General features: G+C 42.6%; 1 pseudogene; it reads left to right on the top strand.

The window, feature by feature from the left end:
- The first annotated feature begins 5,768 nt into the window (after positions 1 to 5,768).
- Positions 5,769 to 11,150, top strand: LOC127772260 (tau-cadinol synthase-like; annotated as a pseudogene).
- Positions 11,151 to 20,959: the final 9,809 nt, after the last annotated feature.

The following is a 20,959-nucleotide window of genomic DNA, read 5'->3' as shown; positions in this document are numbered from 1 at the left end:
TCTTTAACAACACTATGTGTTTAAATTTAGCTATGTTCCCTACAAAAGGTGCCAAATTTTATTTTACTATGTTGAAGTGTGTTATTTGCTGGTATTTGCTAGTTTTATAGAAACTTAGTTCACTCTAGTTGGACTAAAGATAAATTTTCTATAAATTTTACAATTTGAAGTATACCTTAAGTTATTTAATCCTTATATAAATATTTAGAAGGTATTGCTATACAGTAAGCATATATTTTTATTTTATAATTCGAAAGTATATGTTTTGGTGATTTTAAAGAACTTGAGTTTACCCAAAAATGAGTTAAAATGAATTTTAGATAAATTTTTAAAGTCTAGCTTTTCTAAATCTCATCATTTTAATTACAGTAGTTTTAAAGGCATTTAATGCAAAGTAAGTAATTACTTTTATTTCACATAACCAGAGAGTGCATGATGATGAATTTGTAGAATTTGAGTTTGTTTCAAAATGAGTTGAGATGAACTTTAATTGTATTTTATATATTTGTGTATGTTTTATGTATGATTTATCTTTGTACAGTTAGTGTCAAATTTTATGTTTCTGAAACAAAGCTCATAACTTTGTGAATTTATAGAAACCGGAATCACCTCAAAATGAGCTATATTTGATTTTGCCTTGATTTTATATAGAATTTGCAAATTTGCATGCTTTTCTGTGGATAACATATTAGTTTGTGTATTTGTTTTATAAATTTTCCAGATTTTAAATAATTGGGTCCACAGTCCTCACACGTGTGTATTGGCAAATTCATTAAGAGTCCTCGAGTTTTACAGTTTTCACTAATAGGTCTTTGGTCCTACATGTCATAGAGGGCATTCTTACTAATTGAACCTTAGAACTTTTAAACCATCTACTAACACAGTCCTCAGGGCCTAATCATGTGGGGCCCGCTGGTCAGTGGCACAGCTGCTGGGGAAGCAGAGGCAGCAGCACTCCAGCAAGCTTCTCGCTGGCGCCGGCGGCGAATGGCGGCTGATCTCATGGCGCGGCTGATCTCACCGTCACCTGCATGATTTAAAACTTTTAAAAATTGTAAGTATCGCATATAACTAGCATATACATGATTTAAACTTGTTAAAACCTCTAATAATCGTGCGTAATTAACATATGCCATACATCAATTGATTTATATGGATAATCAATACATCCAAAATAGTTTACATCGTGTACACAATAATTACGGCAATACATCGGCGGTGACGGTTGACCGCACGTACTTTCTCCTCACTATTGTTCCCTCCTTGTGATCGCTACGTGAGTAAGGGGTGTCTTCATTTGATAGGAGGATGCTAGGATCAATCGTCACCGTGAAAGGGGGTTGCCCATCCAACTGATCGTAATCCTCATCAATCTTGTCCTCAACTCCGACGATTTTTCTTTTGCCTGGGAGAACCACATGACGCTTAGGCTCGTCAGGCCCTCTGCCCTTCTTTCCTTTGCTAGACATGTCCTTCACGAAAAAGACTTGCGTTACATCATTGACAAGGACAAAAGGTTCGTCCGAGTATCCAACCTTGTGAAGGTCAACCGTTGTCATCCCACTGTCATCAATCATTACGCCTCCACCAGTCAACCTAACCCATTGGCACCGGAACAGAGGGACCTTGAGAGGACCATAGTCAAGTTCCCATATGTCCTCGATGGCACCGTAATACGTGCCAGTTGTTCCATCGTGTCCCATTGCATCAACACGAACAGCGTTGTTTTGGTTCGTGCTCTTCATGTCTTGGGCTCTCGTGTAGAATGTGTACCCATTGATCTCATATCCCTGCAATGTCGCGATCGACCCAGACGGTCCCCTCGCCAGGAAGGCAAGTTGTTGGTTGATCGACTCGTTACCCATGAGATGTTGTCGTAGCCACGCGGGGAAAGTATCAAAGTGATGCCGTGTAATCCATGCATCGGACTTACCGATGTTCCTGGCGCGAACTAGAGCCAAGTGCTCCTCGATGTAAGGAGCTACCAATGAAGATTGTTGCAGAACCGTCAAATGGGCTTTATGGAATAAATTGTTGTCTACCGTCATTATTGCTTTCCTTCCGAGAGTTCCCTTTCCCCGTAGTCTCCCTTCATGGTGTGATTTAGGTACCCCGATTGGGCGAAGATCTTCGATAAATTCTACGCAAAATTCGATGACCTCCTCTGTTCCATAACCCTTGGCGATGCTTGCCTCTGGACGAGTACAGTTATGAACATACTTCTTCAGAACGCCCATGTACCTCTCGAAAGGAAACATGTTGTGTAGGTACACAGGCCCGAGAATACTGATCTCTTTCACAAGGTGACAAAGCAGATGCGTCATTATATTGAAAAATGAAGGTGGAAATATCAACTCAAAACTGACGAGACATTGCACCACATCATTCTGAAGGGCTTCTAATCTATCCGGATCGATGACCTTCTGTGAAATTGCGTTCATGAATGCACATGGCTTTGTTATTGTTGCCCGGACATTGTCTGGAAGGATACCCCTTATTACAACTGGTAGCAGTTGTGTCATCAACACGTGATAGTCATGAGACTTTAGGTTTGTTAATTTCTTCTCCTTCGTGCCTATTATTCGCTTGATATTCTTGGAGTATCCAGACGGTACCTTTATGCTCTCCAAGCATTCAAACGTACTTTCCTTCTCTGCCTTGCTAAGAGTGTAGCTGGCTGGACTCAAGTAATGGCTTCCTTTCTCCTTTGGTTCCGGGTGAAGGTCGCCGCGTTGTTCCATATGCTTCAGATCATTCCGTGCTTCCAATGTATCTTTCGACTTTCCATATACACCTAGGAAGCCAAGAAGGTTTACGCAAAGGTTCTTAATGAGGTGCATCACGTCGATTGCGTGGCGTACGTCCAAGAATTCCCAATAGGGTAACTCCCAGAATATAGAGTTCTTTTTCCACATCGCCGCGTGACCATCTTCGCTCTCTATAGGCTGGCTTCCAGGCCCCTTTCCGAACACTACTTTAAGATCTTTAACCATAGCAAACACCGTTTTCCCGCTGCGATGTTTAGGCTTCGTATGGTGGTCAGCTTTATGTTCGAAGTGCTTGCCTTTCTTCCGTACCGGGTGGTTTGCTGCAAGGAATTGACGATGACCCATGTATACAACCTTCCTACAGTGCTTAAGATACGTGCTTTCTGTTTCATCCATACAGTGAGTGCAAGCCTTATACCCCTTGTTGGACTGTCCGGATAGGTTGCTAAGTGCAGACCAATCGTTGATGGTTACGAACAGCAGCGCTCGTAGGTTAAACTCCTCCTATTTGTCCTCGTCCCACACGGGGACACCTTCCTTCTTCCACAACAGTTTAAGATCTTTGACCAGTGGTCTTAGGTACACATCGATGTCGTTACCAGGTTGCTTGGGGCCTTGAATAATAATCGGCATCATTATGTACTTCCTCTTCATGCATAGCCAGGGGGGGAGGTTGTAGATACACATCGTAACGGGCCAAGTGCTATGGCCGCTGCTCATCTCTCCAAAAGGATTCATGCCATCCGTACTCAAACCAAACCGTATGTTTCGTGCGCCCTTTCCAAATTCTTTAAATTTTCTGTCGATGTTTCGCCACTGCGAACCATTGGCGGGTTGTCTCAGCATCCCGTCCTGTTGACGCTCTTCAACGTGCCATCGCATCATTCTAGCATTCCCCTTGTTCCTGAACAAATGCCTTAGCTGTGGTATTATAGGGAAATACCACATCACCTGAGCAGTAATTCTCTTCTTTGTTAGCTGCCCGTCAACTTCTCCTGGATCGTCTCGTCTAATCTTATATCGTAGTGCTTTGCAAACAGGGCATGCTTCTAGGTTCTCATACTCCTCACCGCGATATAGGATACAATCATTCGGACATGCGTGAATCTTCTGAACTTCTAGTCCTAGCGGGCAGACTATCTTCTTAGCCTCGTATGTTGTCTCGGGCAATTTGTTTCCCTCCGGAAGAATGTTCTTGACGAGTTTCAATAAATTGCCAAATGCCTTGTCACTAACCCCATTTTTTGCCTTCCATTGCAAGAACTCCAAAGTGGTATCCAACTTTTTGTGCCCCTGCTCGCAACCTGGGTACAACGAAGTTCTGTGGTCCTCTAACATCTTGTCCAATTTATGGGCCTCCTTTTCACTTTCGCAGTCCTCCTTGGCGTCCTGCAACATCTGACCATGATCATCCGCAACGTCGTTACCATCAGCATCCCTTTCCTCCTCGCCCGTTTGATTTCCTTTAAATCCAACGTACTGAGCAAAGTCCGGAATATTGTCGTCTTCCACTTCATCTTCTTCCATTTCAACACCTTGCTCTCCATGGGATGTCCAAAAATTATAGCTTGGCATGAACCCCGACTCAAACAAGTGGAAATGAATAGTCCTGGATGCAGAATACTTCTTCTGATTCTTACACTTATTGCATGGACAACAAATAAAACCCCTTTGCCTGTTAGCTTCGGCTACTCTCAAAAAATAGTGCACGCCGTCAATAAACTCTTTGGACCGCCGGTCAGTGTACATCCATTGCCGATCCATCTACATGAATCGAAAAAAATCGTACACAAATAATTATTCTTACAATAATGACAGTCATACAATAATTATAAGATAATTACAAACTGTTTCAACAGTCATACAATAATGACATATCTTTATTCATACAAAAATCATAAAATATTACACCAAATAATTCTTATTTACTATTTCTAAAGTTTTAAACTAATTTTAATGTGTTTTACTTCTTTTAATTTTCATTTTAGTTTGTTTTCTAGTATTCAAGATTAACTTTCACTATAGTTTTCCTTCTCAACTATTTTATAAAACCTTCTTTAACAAATCAACTAAATTTCTATATATTCTTTCTTCCCCACACAAATTTTCTCTCTCATCAACTTACAACTAAATTTTGGAGACAAAAAAGTGTGCAAAATATAGCTGCAAATGTAATATGACAAAAAAAACATTGGAGGATGAAGTTGCAAACCTTTTAGGCACCTCCGATTTGTATGTAATCACCAAAATAAATTCACTAGAAATTTTGGCATGACCTCCCCTCTTTTTTGAATAAATTTTGAAGCTTGCTCGGGCAGTTGGAGGAGGAAGAAGACATATATATAGGGGTGGGACTTTAGTCCCGGTTGGTGTTACCAACTGGGGCTAAAGATCCCCGAGATCTTTAGTCCCGGTTGGTATTACCAACCGAGACTAAAGTTACGATCTTTAGTCCTGGTTGGTGTTACCAACCGGGACTAAGATCCCGGGGGGCCTGACAGGCCCTGACAGCATTTGAACCGGGACTAAAGATCATCTTTAGCCCCGTTTTTTATTGCATCCGGGACTATTGTGGAATTCGGCCGACCGACGAAAGATGGTTTCTCCACCAGTGCATCTACTCAGGTTGGTTTCGTACATCCGATGCATATATACCCATGGCGCAGCAGAGCAAACATTTCGCACGCATCCATACCAATCCTCTCTCGCTGATCCCTCCGATCGATCTTGTAGCAAAACGTTCTTAAATTACTGGGAAATTGATCAACCATGTCGTCGTATTGCCTCTCTTTCCTCTCCCATGGTCCGGTAGAAACCGCGGCGGCTGCAATCCGTCTGGGCGGCCGGTGGCCGGTCGCCGTGCAGCATGTTTTGCGTGCCCGTCCGAAATGTGCCTCGTTTCGGCGAAGTAGAACGGTGCTGCGAGGATATGCAAGCATCGTCAGTGCACTCGTCACACCATCCGGAGACGATGAAATAATCGCTGCTGCTGGCAAGGAGGCGTCTGGTTTTGAGCCGTCTATGTGGAGGGATTTCTTTATCAATTATGAGCCGAAACCTCTGCAGGCATGTGTATATATCTTTCTATGTTTATATGTTTAAATATCTTATGACAAAACTGGGTAGTGGCTATATCTTAAAGATTTTGTTGTTATCTTAAAAAGAACTAGGTATATTAATTAGGATTTACACTTTCGGTAAGGCCAACATTTCGGTTGAATTTCAGGATTTTTAATTTTTTTTTCTCAAAATTATTTAATATTTTAAAAAATTATGACTGGATTTGAATAAAAATTTAACCAATTTCACAAAGAATTGACAAAATCCAAAAACTTCTTGCTAGATAGTTGCTTAGCGGGTGAAGGGCGCTCCGAAATTTCCATGCATTTACATGCAAGGTTAAAAGAGGTTAATTTGGATAGGCAAGGAATTGTTCTTTATTATTATAAGTTTCAGATTGATCTATCGTGTGTCATATTTGATTTTTTTTATTGTAGTTAATTTTATCTTGTTTCAACAGGCTATTGGTCATCTAACAAGAGTTTTGTGATTATTTACCACAACTCCACTAGAACCACAATTTTTTTACAAAGAGGAAACCATTACGCAGAAACTAGTGTTCTTAATTTCCATTATATTTCCTTCTGGTATATTGGTTTTGTAATTATTCAAATTGATGCATGCAAATAAGCAGAGATCAGAGGAATGGATGGTGGAGAGGGCTGAAAAGCTGAAGGACGATGTCCGCAGATTGTTTGAGACCAGTGATAGCACAGAGCGAAGGATGCAGTTAGTAGATGCAGTCCAACATCTCGGAACAGATCATCTCTTCAAAGAAGAGATAGAATACTCACTAAGTGAAATCAATGCAAGTGAATTCATTAGCTCTAGCCTCCATGATGTTGCTCTGCGGTTTCGCTTGCTTAGGCAGCATGGCTTTCGTGTATCTCTAGGTATCAATCTCTATTACAAACTTTGAACTAGGAGTTTATCATACTTGCATTTTACCTGTATCGGACATAGCCAGAACATGTTTTTATCATTTTGTAGGAGTTCATTAGAATTGCATTTATCTTTTTGGGGCACAGTTACAACATTTTTTTATTGATCCAAAACAAAACATCAGAACACAAACAGATAGAAATGTATATTGAAATGAAGCTGGAAGTTACTCAACCTGGAAAAAAAAATATTCAGTTTAACACCGACAATCTAAATTAGGGTGGTTTCGTCTACCATGTATATGGCAGTCATGTGGCTCCGACATGTGCAAATAGTTGCCACTTTTGATGATTTTGGTAAGTTCGTGCTCAATAGTCACTTAAATTAGTTAAATGGAAGGAATATAAAATGGATTTTTTTATATGAAAAGTGCTTTTGCGACAAAATTTTCATATAATGGATAGTCAGATCCTCTCTTATATTAGTTATAAATTAAGCAATATATTTTACAGATGTGTTCAATAAATTCAAAGGCGATGATGGGAGGTTCGTTAGTGGAATAACTGATGACCCAAGGGGCTTATTAAGTTTATACAACGCAGCCCATCTTCTCACACATGATGAACCAGAACTTGAAGAAGCCATCACTTTTGCAACGCAACATCTTGCATCATTGAGTAGTGGAACTGATCTCAATCCCCATCTAATTGATCAAATCAATCGTGCCTTTGATGTACCATTACCAAGGACGTTTAGAAGAATGGAAAGTTTGTACCATATGTCGGAGTATAGACAAGAAGAAGGGCACATTCCCATTCTTCTAGAACTTGCAAAGCTGGATTTTAACCTTCTGCAGCATGTCCACTTAAGGGAGCTTAAAGCTATTTCTGAGTAAGCATGTTTCCTCTCTCTGTTTCTCTCTCTATGTGTGTGTGTATCAACTAAGTAATTAAAATGTGATGGTATAAATTAATCATCATATAGTATATTTCAAATGATATTTATATCTATGATGTCCAAACAATACTATAAAAACTTGTGCCGACGCATATTCTCAACCTCTCTCTAAAATCCGAAGTGTAATAGAGACACAGTAGGGATTGTTTCGAGATATGTAAGTGCAAAATTATCTTGTAAAGACATTTTTGGAGCACTCTAATTTAGCTAGATGTGGAAAGACATTTTTCATGTCATTTACCTCTCTAGAGGCATCTTTAGGATCTTCATAGTGGAAAGAAACTAAAATTAACTCATGAATCCAAGATGTGAGCTAGGTGGATCAGTGTGAGATGTTTACTGTTTCAGGATAATGTTGTGTTCTTGTTTTTTCTGCATGTTCTGTAACTTATAAAAAAACAAACATGACGACAGCAAGGCTACATACAAGATTATTGTCATTATTTTTTTCATTTCACTATTGTTTGCAATGCAGTAGAACTGTTTAATGGCACTATAAAATGTCTCTACCATTTCCTGACAAAAAAAGTGAAAAAAATGCGGCAAGCATATAGTCATTTATAAAATGTTTCGTTTTTAAGAATCTCATGAGGTGCTATAAACTACTTTCTACTGCAATCGAGACAGCACAAACACACATACACTATATAAGTCAAATACCTTTATATTTTAGGAGAAATATATGTTTGACAAGTATATATTCTCCGTATTAATCATGCCGCAATTGTCCATGCTCCTAACTTATCTTAAACAGACTACTAACATGCACCTAAAATCCTAAATCACTTAAATTTCAGGTGGTGGAAAGATCTTTATGGATACATGGGTTTAAGTTACATTAGGGATCACGTGGTGGAGTCCTACGTTTGGTCCTATGTTGTGTTCTATGAGGAAGGCTCAGCACTTGCACGAATGATCTTTACCAAGATAATTGTATTCATTATCCTTATGGATGACACTTATGATTCCTATGCCACCATCCAGGAATGCAGGAAGCTGAATGAAGCCATCCAAAGGTTTGTTTAATATGTGAAACTAAGGGAAATATCTTGTAAAACTGACCAATTTAGTGACATTAAGAGAACCGCTACGTAAACTATGTTTCAAAGTTCTACAAGTTCCTATAATAGAAGAGGTGATGTATAAAACATGTCACGATTTAGTATCTAGATCAATCCATTTGATGGATTAAAATTTACAAATAGATGAGTGAAAAGCGGCAAAACAAAATAGATTGAAGTATGATGAGTTTTTTCTTATTTACCGTTGTATTTTATGAATTTCATTTGTAAAAAACTGAATCGATTCTGAGCTGAAAGGCTGACATGATTGTGTGATATCACCTCCTCTATGTGAAGTAATTTCTACGGAACCTCTACAAATTTGGGAGTGTTTCCATAATGGATATATGCAACTAATTTTAATCCATATTACAAATTTCCCTTATTTGCAGATGGGATGAGAGCGCTACCCCATTCCTACCAGAATACATGAAGAAGTTCTACCGTGCACTGTTAAAAACCTTCAAGGAGTTTGAGATTCATGTGGAGGACGATGGACAAAATCGAATTGATCACACAAAAAAAGCAGTACGTTTTGTAACGTTTACTCCGTCAGTGTTATATACTCCATTTGTCACTCTGTATATTGAACTTTTGTTTAGCGCAGCCTTCAAATTCTTCAGTTTATGTTGGTTAATTATATGGGTCAATTTATAGAGTATTTTTGTCGCACTAATTACAGTTGATTGGTCAGAAGAACATAGGAACTATTACAACAACACATGTTGCAGTGAGAACATAAAAATGTAGACAACATTTTTTTTTTGCTGAAGACCACATGTTTTTTTGTACTAGTTTAGTGGTTAATTTCCTTAACATGTATGTAGTTCCAAAAGTTATCTGCTTATTATCTTCAAGAAGCGGAATGGTCATATCAGTATTACAAGCCAAGCTTTGAAGAGCAAGTGGCTTAGTCTAGTGTAACCTCGACCGTGCCATTACTATGTGTATCTACTACAGTCGACCGAGGTGATGCACTAACGAAGGAAGCATTTGAGTCGGCAGCAAATGAAACTAGTGCCAAAACAGCGTGCGCAAAGATAACACGTTTCATGAATGACATCGCGGCATTTAAGGTACAAGTTAATTACTTGGATTGGTCGTTAATTAGTAAATGTATCATTTTAACAATATTATTTGCATCACATTGTTTATTCGTAGATTTCATAATTGATTTCCAAGTCCATCATATACAAATACTTCTCCTTCCTTTTAATTTTTTTTTGCTGATCTAGTTTTGTGCTAAACAAGACATTTCAATCTTTAACCATCAAGTCCATGAAATTTGTGTAGTTTGGCATAATAAAATTTATGTGTTTAGATTCACCATGAGCAATACATTCATAGTATATAACTCGCATGTTGTTAAATTATACAAATTTCTAGAAATTGATGGTCAAAGATATAAATATTTGACATAAGGTAAAGTTATAATGACAAAGAAATTGAAATGGAAGGAGTATTAAGTACTGATTTATCACATTTACATTACAAAAGTATAAGAGGAGTACATAATTATTAGTTTGGTCTGGTTTGTACTATGGAATGCAGGAATGTATCCTATCCAGACAAACCTTCTTGTGTACACACCATGCACACCAACTAAATGTATCCTAGAAAATTCTAGAAAAATTGTATATGTACTTTTAGTAGTATTACAACAATGTGTAAAGTCTCATTTTCAATTCCGTTATATATGGGGAGCAACAAAAGAGATAAAAATATGACATATTTATACTCTCAAAACTATCATAAATTTTATCATTTTTGGTACGGCTAAAATATAATGAATTTTATGTTAAGACTTTACACGTAAGTGTAATATTATTTAATATTTGAAGTACTTGTACTTTCTTTTTTTAGATTTGTTGGTGAAATTTGTTAGTTGGTGCGCACAGTGTGTACAAGAGAAGCATGTGTGCATAGGATATGTACCCATGGAATGCAAGAACTTTTCAGTAAAATGCAAGAATTGAATTGAATTTTGTAAAATTCATGAATTCAACATTAACACGAGCACTACTTAGTTACTCTCTAAAACATACTGAAAACAAACATTTCAAGAAAATAGAATGTGTATTGTACTATGAGAAAGGTAACCAACTTATGTTCCAAACATGACAAGCAGCGCAGAAGAAAGAACAGGGGGGATGTGGCGAGCACCGTGGAGTGCTACATGAACGAGAACAAGGTCACAAGTGAGGACGCCTTCACCAAGATCGACTCGATGATAGAAGATGAATGGAGGACGATCAACCAGGCTCTCTGTGAACAACGTGACCTCCTCCCAGCAGTGCAACAAGTGTTGAACTTATCTATTTGTGCGACATTCTTTTACGGGAAGAGAAAGGACGCATACACATTCTCCGCACATCTTCAGGAGACAGTTGAGAGTCTCTTTGTTAAGCCAGTTCCTATTTAGACAATACTAATCAACTTTTAGCCTGCTAGTTGGCACATGAGAAGCAGGAGTACATCCCAATAGAACTGTGATACCAATTTCCTGTGTACACGGAATTTGGTTAAATTAATAAATATGTTGTTTAGTAATTGAACTGTTCAGAAACAATGGCACCATATGAATCCCCTGGGCCCTGAGGAATGTTGGAGAATTGTTTTGGTTATCTCTATTGATCGACCGGTATTGCAGTGAACAAGGGAGCAGTTAATGTAGAGTGGATTTATTTGGTTCATTGATTGTGTTCCAGACCCCCTTTTTTGTGCGCAAGTATCAATATTAACGCTGATAATGGCACCACGGCAGCTTTGAGTCATTACGCTATGTCTTATCTTCAGTTAGTTAACAAGTTATTAGCTATGATAAGTACATATTTAAAGGGACTACGGTTGTATCGAAAAGTCTAATGCGCGAATATAAGCGTGATCTTGCAGAACTTTCTTGTAGACAACACTTTGGGGTGTATGTATGTTAGTTTACTTTGCTTGCCCATGTCGCACTATAAAAAATGATATTTGTAGACGAGGCCACCATAATTGGTCACGTCTGCAAAAATCGATCGGTATTTTAGCATACTTTCTTATGAGGTCCGCATGCAAAAAATCAATTTTCGCAGGCAGATCTCTTGAGTAGCCGCATGCGAAAAATGAGCCTATTTTCGTAGGTAGACCTCTTAAGGAGCCGCATGCGGGTTTATTAAGGATCTATCTAGAAGTCTAACTTACCTCATCTTTTTCCTTCCCAAACTTCAAAAGTTTTCAAGTATCATCCTTATCCTCTTATCTCTCTCACCTCTCCTCCTTATACTCCTCACCTCTCTCTCACACCTTCTCTCCTCTCCTCCCTCTCACTGGCCGGCAGCGGGCAGAGAGCAGCGGCTGCGGGTACGGCTACCTTGGGCAGGCGACGATGGGCTTGGCCCTGCTATTGTTGGTGGCGGAGGTAGGCTCGAGCGAGAGCAGCTAGCGGTATTCGAGAAGCTTGCCGAATAGATGAACTATCATCACAAAAACCGCGATGGCATGACCTCAGGACTGGCTAAGGAGGTGGGCGCGCTCCGCAGGTTATTGTGAAGCGGTCCTCTTCGCCATAAATGAAATTGGCTTATAGGAAGCCCCCGCCAGACTGGAGCAGAAAGGACGTACACAAGACACGCCCACCACTCGCCACGTGGTGGGCTAGCTGACGCGACCCAGCTGTCTTGGACAGAAGCCCGGTTACCCGGGGTAATACATGTTCATATCTCAATAGGGTTTCTTAAAGACTATATTAGGGAACAAGCTGGCGACGGCTGATAAGACAAGATAAAAAGTAGATTTGTAATAATGTGAGCCCTTCCTTGAACAATAAAAGAAAAGGGGCAAGCTACGGATGAAGGATTGGAATCTTTAGATCAATATACTTCACTTTGTAGCCGGAAAAGTCCTTCATTGTACTTAGCTGATCTAGTGAAGACAACAAAACAATCACAGGAGTAGGGTATTACACCTCCGAGTGGTCTGAACTTGTATAATTCCTGTGTCCTTTGCTTGGCGGGTAGCTTGGGCTCTGCAGACCTGATCTTGCTTGGATCTTTTCTTATGCCGTGCACCACAAACCCCCTGGTCGAATCTTCACACTTGGACAGGGCCTCAGATAGATTCGGCATCTCTTAAATCAGACAAATCAAGCTTAGCTGATATGTTTTTTTGAATCTGATAATTAATGCCCACAGAACTCTGCATACTAGGATTGCATTACTCCAAGTTTCACAGCCTTCTCTGAAGTCGCTAACAATAATGGGCCTCATAGGCAGCAACAACCTGTAACTGGGTTTTTTTTTTTTTTTGCTAACATCCCTCCGGCAACCCCATCTGTTGATAGAGGATGAGTCTCCTTTGGCGTAAAGTCAGAGGGAGGTGGGCCCATACGTCAGTGACCCACGTCCCTCTGACTTTACGTGAGAGGAGCGCGATCCAGCAGAATGCCCACAGCAGCTCCAGAAAAGCAACCTGGAGTGTTCGGCCTTTCTAGTATTGCTGCTATAGATAAACAGGCTTTGAGTTGCGATTTGCTTTCGTTTGAACCAAATAATGGTCAACCAACGTGGTTCCAGAACTCAAAGATCTCAAAAAATAATGCTTCTGTCACTGATCACTTGATCAGTGTGATGTAGCTTGTAAATATACATCCTGTACGTTCATATTACAGATTAGGATTATAGTTATTGGTCGGCCATATAATAACTGAACATGAAGTACCCTCTAACCACCATAACAACCAGAAAAGAATTATATATTTTTATTTGAAGTTGTGATAAAAAAATATAAAACAAATAGAGAATCTGGATTTTTTTTTCCCAATTGGAATAGTACATGTGATCATCTTCACATTTACACCAAGCTGAAGTTTCATTCGATTTGTTTATGCACTTTCATGAGCGCCGTTGAGGCTGACCCCAGCAACCCCTCACTGCCACCTCGTCCCAGCCCGCCGCTACCGCAGCCATCCTACCTGCGCCTTCGACTCCCGCTGCTGACTTACGTGCTCCGGCCACGATGCCGCCGAGAGGGGAGGGGAGCAACGGAGTCGGCTCCCACACCGCAACCCACCCAGATGCCGTCGTGGGGAGAGAGAGAATAAGGGGAGAGGGAGGACACGGGCGCCGGCTCCGACGCCGCCGCAAGGGGAAAGAGAAGAAGGGGGAGGGGCAGACCGGCGCTGCCACCTGCCCCAACGTCATCGTCCTCCCTGCCGTTGGCGCACCACAAGGGGAGGAAGAAGAAGGAGGGAGGGGATACCGGTGGCAGCTCCAACGGGTGCGCGGAGGGGAGGCGCAGGGGGACGATGGCGTCGCGCGAGGGGGCAGCGGCGGCGCACAAGCGGAGAGGAGGTGGGAGGCGGCCGGATCTCTAAATAAGTGAAAGCTGAAAACTTTCCTGCAAGATTACACATCCACATCATCAAGAAAATATAAACCATCCGATACTTTCATCAGCAAACGAGAACCGTCAGGTACTTGGCTAAACTTGTATCGCAGCCAGATCCTTCCACACCCCTGGAATGGATCATTTTCCATTTTCGCCCCTCACCCCTCCATCGTTGTTGTGCGCCCCTTCTCCCCTGCACGCTACACCACCGCCGCCGCTTCGCATCCCCTCGCCATCGCAGCCGCCGCCTCTCTCCCTATCGATCACCGCCTCCATGGCCGGTTCCTCATCCCCTCCGCCACACCATCCAAGCCACCGGCGTGTCCCCGTCGTCGAAGCCACACCGCGTCCCTTGCCGGAGGAGCTCGAGGGATGCCAATATCCGGGCAAGATGACGGCAGCCCATGGCCTCCGCCTACTCCCATGCGAGCGTCGGCGCTGCATCCTCCCCATCACCCATCGAGGCCTTAGCGTCCCTTCCTCCCATCCCTGCCACCACAAGAGGAGACGCCACGCGCCGCCCTCCGAGACAGTGCGAGCGAGACCTCCCATCTCTACCGGGCCTCCACCTTCGCTTCCGCGTCCTCTCCAACCACACTACCCATTCCCCTGCTGAACGACATTCCATCTTTGTCAGTCTACCAGACTACCTATCCACCTCCTCTGGTCTGCATTCTTTTTACCTGAGGTTTTACCTTGTGTGCCATTAAGAAAGATGGTGCCTGCCTTCCTACCACTAAAAAGTTCGAGCCTACCTCTGTGCCATCACGAACTTTATCACGTCCTCCACACATTCTGTCGCTTTATGCCATCACGAACTTTATCGCGTCGTCCACACATTCTGTCGCTATTCTGTTTGGATTTAACAGTTTAGCAGCTCTACACATGTGGGCCCGGGCCGAAAAAATATCGCTCTTGCCCTTTCAATCGCTGGCATCAACGTCCGCCTCACTCCCGGATGCTGGACGCCCGCACCACCACGCCGGCCTCCATTTCCCTCATCGCCGCCATCTCCGCCGAGCCGAGCAGAAACCGGCGCCCGACCTCCTCCTTTGCCCGGCGCTGCTCTGGCTCCTCCACTCCGACGGCCTTGATCACCGCTGCGCCGGCCTTCCCCCATCCTCCTTGCCGCCCCGACCTCCTTCCCCGACACTGCAAGGCCACCTTCAGGCCACGGTGTTCGTCACCATCGGCGCCACTGCCAAAGACGGACGCCGGTGCGTCGTCGTCTTCCACAGGGAGGCACTGTTAACTTGCGGCTGGTGAATGCAGTGGCCACAACGACGACTGTGGTGGAGGCGACGAGCGGGCCCGGCACGGCGCCTCCGACGATCTGGCCATGTGGCCCCATGAGAGATATCAAGAGGCCGCCGCCGCGCAGGGCCGACCGGCGCCCGGCCGCCGCCCAGCTGGGGTGCCGCGCCGCTGTCGCCTCGGCCTGGTCACCGGCCTTACCCCATCCTCCTCGCTGTCCCAGCCTCCTTCCCCGATGTTGCAAGGCCACCTTCAGGGCGCCGCCATGCAGGGCTGACCACCGCCCAGCCGGGACACCACGCCGCCATCGCCACGGCTCACGCTGCAGTCGCCTCGGCCCGGTCGCTGGCCGCGCCGCCGTACCTAGCCTCGCCACTGCACCGGCTGCACCCCCCTCGCACCGTTGCTCGGCGCGAGGGAGAGAAACGAAGAAAGGGGAGAGAGAGAGTGACAGAGCAAGTTTTTCCCTGTGTGCCCTCTCAAGCCTAAGGGCAACTAAATCATTTTGCTGCGTTGTCGTTACGACTAAAAATGGGTGGAATGGTGTGGAGGGCGTGATAAAGTTCGACGATGGCATAAAGGAAGGCTCAAACTTTTTAATGGCACAGAGGCAGGCACCATCTTTCTTAATGGCACACAGGGAAAAACCTTTTTTTACCTACAGGTAATGGATTCTTATCCAAATGGTTGTTCTGCAGCGTATTGAGGAAATAGTGCATTTGCTAATATTTGTTAGTGCATATGATTTGTGTTCATAGAGAAAGGTAAGTGGTTACTTTCAATCAATTTCAATTGTAGGTTGAATAGACTGAACTGCATAATTGCATCCAGTTTTATCCAGACTACACGTTATTGACATCTGATTTTCAGCCGGTTTAAGATCTGCTAGAAGTACCAAATTTCACTACATGACAATGATAAAATATACAGCACCTTTAGTAAAATTGATTGTTCATGGCAGTTTCAACAGTTCGAATTTCCAATTTTTCATATCATAGTTTTTCAGAATCTTTAGTATCTTATAATTTTGTGATGAGTTAATCGTTGATACTGCTGTAAAGAACATCCAGGAACTTATAAAGCACTAATGCTGCTCAACCTTTCCTAGAATATTAACTTTGTTTCAGGAGAGATTTGCAATTTTGTTTCTCAAACATATTACAATGTAAATTAACTTCAATGTAAAATTAACTTCCTTTCTTTTTGTTCTTATCATGGCTATAAATTATGGTTGGTATTATTTGTCTGAACATTTTAACAGATTAAGCCTAATATACTGGCATTTGTTGGATTGGTTATCTTAGACTGCACAATTAGATTAATGTTAACAAGTAACATATTTGCTTGCCCGTTGTACCTCTGTTACATGTAGTTTTATACATGTATACTGAATATGCTAATAATCTAATCAAATTGCTCATGGTTGAAATAATAATAATTGCCTGCTTCAACACTCGGATGATTAACAAGGCTCTTTGACTTCTACTGACTGCACAAATCATTGATACTACTAATCCGGCCTATAAAGTTTGATTGTGTGCAAACAGTTCAACCTTTATTTTGCAATATCTAAATTAATTTAATTTGTTCTCTAATCATAGCATAGAACATTTTGTAGCAACTAATAACATAATTATGCACTCACTGATAATTTAAGCATTTTCAGTGCCAATTGCCAAATGGATCTGAAAGCCAAAAGGTCTACTAGAATGCAAGAACAAAATACAACTTATAGCAAAGCTTCAGCTGCACCAAACGAGAAGATCAGGAGAAGATACTCTAGACATGTTTATCTTTGGTATGCCCACTATTCTTAATTCACACACCGCATATACCGCCCACTATTCTTAATTCACACACCGCATATACCGCCGAGGCCTGCTCTGCTAGCGCCCCCCAGATTCTCAGGGTGTACCTACACTCCGCGACGAGGTGGATGGCGGTCTCTTGGCAATGCCGACATAGGGGGTAGATGGATCCATTTGGCCAATCTCTAGTGGCTAGTCTGTCAGATGTCCAGACTCTGTTTTGTATGATCAACCAGGCAAAGTTTTTCCACTTACGTGGCGCCCACGGCTTCCGAATAAGATTGTTGAAGTTTGTAGCTGTTGTGCCTAGAAGCTGTGCTTTATAAGCCAAAGTCGCCGTATCCATGACTGGTGAGCTTCTAAGTTATTTTGTCCTCTCCGTGCTCAACGAGGTGCAAAATCTGCACTGCGCTTCAGACTTCAATGAGCTGGTCAATTAACTCCGTCGTCCAACCGGTGTAACCCCGGCAGGTCTAGATCATGTAACCATTGATCTGAGGGGGAGGCCTGCTGAAGCGTGCTGGTCTTTTTGTTGGAGGCCGCTTAGACTAGAGGGGCTACATCCTTTAGTCTTCTCCCCTGTAGCCAGGCCGATTCCCAGAAGCTAACTCTTGCTCCATCCCCGACTGTTATAGATGTTGCGGCCACAAAAAGTAGCTTGTCGATGTCATTACATGGCGTTCCTGAGCCGACCCATGCTTTTTCCGGTGATCTCCACTCATGCCATAGCCATCGCAGCCTTAAGGCTCTCGTGAATTTATCCAAGTTTAAGATGCCCAAACCTCCTGAGGCAGTAGGGAAGCAAGTTCTTGACAAGTTGATTTTGCACTTCCCCCCATCAAAGCTTCACCTCCCGCCCAGAGGAACCTTCTCCTCTGTTTGTCCAAAGCTTCTAGGGACTACTTGGATGCCTTCAGGCCCGTTAGGAGGAAGACTGGTTGCGAGGTAAGCACTAATTTGACTAGGGTTGATCTCCCCGCTAAGTCTATGTGTCGTCCTCGCCATCCCGCTATACGGCTCATCGATTTGTCGTAGAGTGGTTGTCGATCTACCCTTCGCAGCCTTCAAACTGATCAAACTTGGTACTATTTAAAATTTGCTAGACTGTTCTAAAAGTTTCCACATAATCTATGCAATATCTTTAGTGCTGTGCTATTTTCACTAGCACTTGATAGTTTGTATATTATAGTTTAACAATACTAAATTACCAACCCAATTTCATGTAGTTATGGTTAACGTGTTTCCTCATTACCTGGTACCAATTTCACATATTTGATGGAAAGCAGAAATCAAATTTACAATTAACAAAATAAAATAGATATGGGTGGTACCTACTGCTACTGAAAGACTGGTCTTGCTTGATGGTTGTACGTGTACCATATAGTCTTAATAGCAATTACGTACTATATTATTCATGCCAGTCTTTCAAAGGAAGGGAGCTGACTCCCGCTCCCTTCCGTCCATCAGGGATTTATTCAAAACCTGAAATCGAGTTGAGTTGAATGGGGTTCAAGTCAACTAGATGAAAGGTTTCTTTGTAGTGAGGGAACGAGTTACTGAACACAGTGAAATATCACGTTTTATCATTTTATGCACATGTGTCTTTCCCTCGATCCCGAACCTTGACTGGACGTATACGTATGCGGTATGCCAATGACAGTTATCAAAGCTGCCATCAGTTATGCATTTATGGATTCGGATCTGGTGAATAGGGTATGCCTAGGAGCCCACCCGAGATTGAACTCGAGGGTGGGTAAGACCCGGAGCGAGGTTGTCCACGAGCGGAGGCCCCTCGAAGAGGCGAGCCCGGAAACCACTCGTTTTTTTAGTACCCAAAACTCTAGTGTTTAAAAGTGAGAGGGATTCTACCTTTGGGGAAGGTAGGATTCCTCGGAGAAAAGGAAATATAATGTTGAATGTTTTCGTGGAAGTGAGATAAGTACTTCCTTGGGAAGGGTGTACTTATCGGAGTAAAGGAAAGCACGTTGCTCGGGTTGTTAAAAGGGTTAGTCCTGTTGTTAGAGAGAGTTAGCGGTGTTTACACCAGTGTCACGTGTACGGAGGTATGTGTATTGAGAAAAAGGCCGAGAAGGCCTGTTTTCGGAGCTATAACATAGGTTTAGTGAGGTTTAGGTACTTTAATATATGTCACAATTAATGTTTAAGTTTGATCAGGCAAAACAGAAGCTGATGAAGCTTTGCAGGTTGCTAGAGATAATCCAAGAATGAATAGTATGAACATAATATAGCACCACGACAGGATGATCAAAATCTACAATTTCTGATCAGGCAGCTTGAAGAGCTTCATAACTAAGAGAACAATTGTTTGTTTTTCTTTTTCCTAAAGTAGTACAGGCTGATTTAGTCATTGATCTTTACTTGACGATGGCATGTCAGCCTTAGCTTCACTTGGAGCAATATCCTTTTCGTTGGCAGTAAATAAGGGATGTAGATGAACATCATTTCGAATTCAAGTATACGTAAGTGAAAATGCTTATACCTTTCAATGCTCTATGTATGTTCAAAGCACATGATGGTAGAGTCGCGCAAACGCGCGACTTCATAAACTGCTAGGTTTGGGACAAGAATATATATGTGGTTGTTTTTCAGAAAAACCCTCATAGTTTTTATGATTACAGCACTACCTCTAGAAGAGGAATTTTCACTTCTCCGCATTTTATTTGGCCAAAATATGAGGGGATTTTGGTAAGAAACACACTAGCATGTTAGGCGGTGCGAGGACATATGCAAATTACATGTAAATCGGAGGACTATTTTGTAAAATTTCACGAGGGGAGTGTGTCCAACCGGCGAAACCGGCTAGCGATTCCTATCCGAGGAGTTGTGTACGAAAGAGAGCAATGTGTAGCTCCAAGAGAGGAGAAAAAATATCAAAAAAATGACAAAAATGGAGCCCTAAGAAGTGTTACTAAGTATAGATGTCTCCACCCTCCACTCCTTATAGAAAGTATGATCTATCAGAACTACGATGAGCCCGAGACACAGAGTATGGCCGAGTTCGAGACAGACCTTGAGTTACATACTTATTTCGTAAGCAGATGAAGGTGCGCCTGGGATCCACCAAAGTGGGACCCCTAGCCGCACCAGTATGGGTGTAGTTTCTTATTTTTAAGGATGGTTTAAGCATGCCATGTTTTTATTGTAATTGTTTTGATGGGGAAATGGTACGCTAGTTACCATTTCACCGACAGTAGCCCCCAGCCCCGGGCCAGATTTGAGGGATGAACGAGGCCGGGCCTGGGGCTTCTTTTCGAAGGAAACTGAAAAGTTAAGTCCCGGGCCCACCTTGTTAGGATTTGAAACGACTACTTGGGGTCTTTCTTTGAAAACCGTGTCTTCACCATCATTTCATCTTTCCACGCTCCAGCCTTCTTGCCCTCAATTCAATTTCGCCGCCGCCAATCTACGCCAATTCCGGTCATCCCCCCCCCCCCCCCGCCTTCTCTCTCTCCTTTTGCCGGCACCATGCCATGGGCCAATCGCAAAGCACAGCCGCTACCGGGAAGCGTCCTGCCCCCCTCCATGAGCCACGATGACTATCACGTTGGAGTGGCGCTAGCTCTAATGCTAGTCCCACGATAATAGTCTTTCCCACCCCTACCCCCCCCCCCCCCCCCGGGGTCTGCTGCCGTCCATCTCCCACTTTTTTCTTTGTATTCTGGAGACATACGGACTCCAAATGCTGCATCTCACTCCTAATGTCGTGACGACTCTCGGCATTTATACACACTTATGGGTAATGCTCATAGGGTTAAGACTGTCGGTTGATATTTTTCGCCAT

Source organism: Oryza glaberrima, chromosome 4, assembly GCF_000147395.1.
Source record: "Oryza glaberrima chromosome 4, OglaRS2, whole genome shotgun sequence".
Lineage (NCBI taxonomy): Eukaryota > Viridiplantae > Streptophyta > Magnoliopsida > Poales > Poaceae > Oryza > Oryza glaberrima.
The sequence above is the reverse complement of the archived record's forward strand: the minus strand, read 5'-3'. Positions and strand labels throughout refer to the sequence as shown.